The following is a 3219-nucleotide window of genomic DNA, read 5'->3' on the forward strand; positions in this document are numbered from 1 at the left end:
GAGACAGTTTGTATTGTCTCGGGTATTTTGGCTCTAACTCCCTCGTCTGATCTCGGAATAAGATGATCCAAGATGCGTTGGAAAGCTCATGAAGAGATCTACAACTTTCCATAGGCAAGACACTCATAGAGTAGATGAGACACACATGGTACTTCACCCTTTTGTGGATAAAGCACAACTCCTGGTTGAGTTGTTCCTTTATCGTTTAGCATGTTTCACAGACTCGTACGCTTCGCCGACTTATTTCGTGTGATTTTTAGCTTCTCTACAATATTAGATGATCTTCTTTGACTCAGATAATCCTCCTTGACTCGGATAGTAACATTCATCGTCTTTTTTTTCATCTCGAGCTATATGTGAGAACCTATAGGCAATTTTTTATGCCTACAGATACCCCCTCCAAAGTGTTTCAGCCTCATTCTTTTATAAAAGAGGCTGGAATACTTTGGATATGATACGTCTGGCCGTTAATTCGTTGACTTCTTCATCTTTTAGTCTACTCAGTGCTTTGTAGAATAGCTAAAATTCTTCCGGTGCTGCGTTTATCGCTTGACCGTTGTCAAAGTCTTGAACTAAAACTGATGTTTTGATTTGTGAATTAGCTCTTGTCGTTGAACTAATGTTGAACTGATTTTCTTCATTAAGAATTCATATCTGGATCGCAATTGAATCCCCTGAAATCATACATTGGACTTTTTTCCTTAGCCTTATTTTGGCAAAAATCATTGACGCGTTGGCAGGCATTAACACAGTTTATCCTCGTGTGTTTACTGGAGTCTACACAGTTTAAACTCTTAAAACGTTAGAGCATAGAAGTCTTGAGTGTTGAGGCTGCAGGACCAATTATTCAGGTTGGTTCATATGCAGATATGAATTTTATCCTAAGTTTGTCAGATACTCAAGTCACAAGACCAACTAATAAAGCTGGTGCGTCAGTGATTATCAAATTTATAGGATTTTGGCAAACCCTCAGCCCTCAACGAGTTTGAGAAGCCTTTACCGATTACCGTTTGAATCGGGCTAGCATGCAGATTGTTTAAGTCCATTCTGCATGTAACGTTATGCTAAGAGAATAAACTCTCTTAGACTTGGTGCTATGATGTTGAATACATAGACTTGTTCGTTTTCACGGGAACGGACCACCCGACAACGCGTATTAGGCGTAGGCTTATCTCTAATAAGGGATCGAGATAGAGTCCCCCATGCATCAAACATGGAATTGGAAATGTTGATGGGTTACGTCTTTTTGGTGGAAAGATGAACCTGACACTGGAGAGGAAGAATTTTATATTCTATCTCCTAGTCTTCTTTTTGTTGGTAGAGATGAACCCGATGATGGAGAGGAAGAATTTTATATTCTATCTCCTGGTCTCTTTTTTGTTGGTAGAGATGAACCCAAAATCAGAGAGGAAGAATTTTATATTCTATCTCCTGGTGCAAAGGAAACTTGAAGTAGGATCTCCACTTAGATAATCTGGATTGGTTTGAATAATCCTAACTGTCATAAGATTTGATTATCCAATTCAAAGTTGGACCTTTCGTTCGCAAAATGAATCGAAAGGAGATTTTTGCTGTGGTCCTAACTGTAGTAAGGTTTGACCAAGTGGGAGTTTCGAGGTGATCCTAACTGTAGAAAGGTTTGATCGCTCGATTTATGGACCTCGCGTTCATGGAAGGAATCGAGAGGGGATTTTGGCCTTGGTCCTAACTGTTTAAAGGTTTGACCAAATGGAAATTTGCGACGATCCTAACTGTTTAAAGGTTTGATCGTTCAATTTGTGGACCTCTCATTCATGAAAGAAATCGAGAGGGGATTTTGGCTTTGGTCCTAACTGTTTAAAGGTTTGACCAAATGAGGGTTTGAGACGATCCTAACTGTTTAAAAGTTTGATCGCTCAATTTGTGGACCTCTTGTTCATGGAAGGAATCGAGAGGGGATTTTAGCTTTGGTCCTAACTGTTTAAAGGTTTGACCAAATAGGAGTTTGAGACGACCCTAACTGTTTAAAGGTTTGATCGTTCAATTTGTGGACCTCTCGTTCATGGAAGGAATCGAGAGGGGATTTTGGCTTTGGTCCTAACTGTAGGAAGGTTTGACCAAATAAGAAGTGGGAGCGAGGTACAAATAACGACGGGAATGTTAACTTGTACACAACACCTGGTGGGATTTTTTGGTGTCAAGCGATAAGGACTTAATACGAAGGGGTTTGATAATCGCTATGGATCAGCTGATTAAAATTTTGGATGTCGTGTCAGGACTTCAACAGTGGGAGTGTTAAAGGCTTAGGCACAATGGGGGTTTGAATGGATTCAACCGTGAAGAATTTTGGTGGACCCACCGTCAATTAATTTGATCAGTGAGGGATTTTGTGGTGGAGGACCGTGAATCATTAAGCACTCCACAATCACTCCGTGGGAGTTTCGTGAGGGAAAATTGACCCGATGAAGTCATTGAATCTCAGCTCAACGAAAGAATGTTTCGAAAGTCACTGTAGAAAGGTTTTAATCATCTTGAAAATGATTAAATAGCCACAGTGGGAGGTTCTTAATCATGATTAAGAATAAATTATTCTGATGATTAGTTTTCACCTTGAATAATTAATCGGTTTTGGGTTATCCTTAAAAAATACCATGTGTAGTATTCTCTAGGAACTTTTCATTGGAATGAATTGAGGTATTCCACCCCAGCTCTTTGGCGAATCTAAATCCAATTATATTCGGCCACATTGTTGGGTTATCCTTAAGAATATTAGGAGTAATATTCTCTAGGAACTTCCCGTTATTAAAAATAAGGGAAGTAGTTTAACCTCGTATACCCGTCAGAGGAAAAGGAGAAGCAGTTTATACTCTTAAACTCTTCGGAGTTACATGAAGAAGCAGTTTATACTCGTATACTCTTTGGAGTTAGGGAAAACAGTTTATACTCGTGTACCCAATGGAGTATTCAGGTTATTCTTAAGAATATTGTTCGCGGTGAAAATCGTGTCTTTCTTCATTATTGATTTCATTGTCATCTCAAATAACAGCTTTTCGAGTTACAAAGATCCGGTATTTTTTAGATCCGGTTACAACGAAAATCAAAGAAAATAAAAGAAAAGATTATAACTTTCTCATTGTTTTTCGAACAAATCGCGAGCTCCTGTTTTGCGGTTGCTCGCTTGTGTGGGTTCTTTGCCAACGCCGGGGTTAATCCGTGGGACCACGCGATCTCTCCTTTTTT

This window comes from Asparagus officinalis, chromosome 7 (genome assembly GCF_001876935.1).
Source record: "Asparagus officinalis chromosome 7, Aspof.V1, whole genome shotgun sequence".
Taxonomy (NCBI): Eukaryota; Viridiplantae; Streptophyta; class Magnoliopsida; order Asparagales; family Asparagaceae; genus Asparagus; species Asparagus officinalis.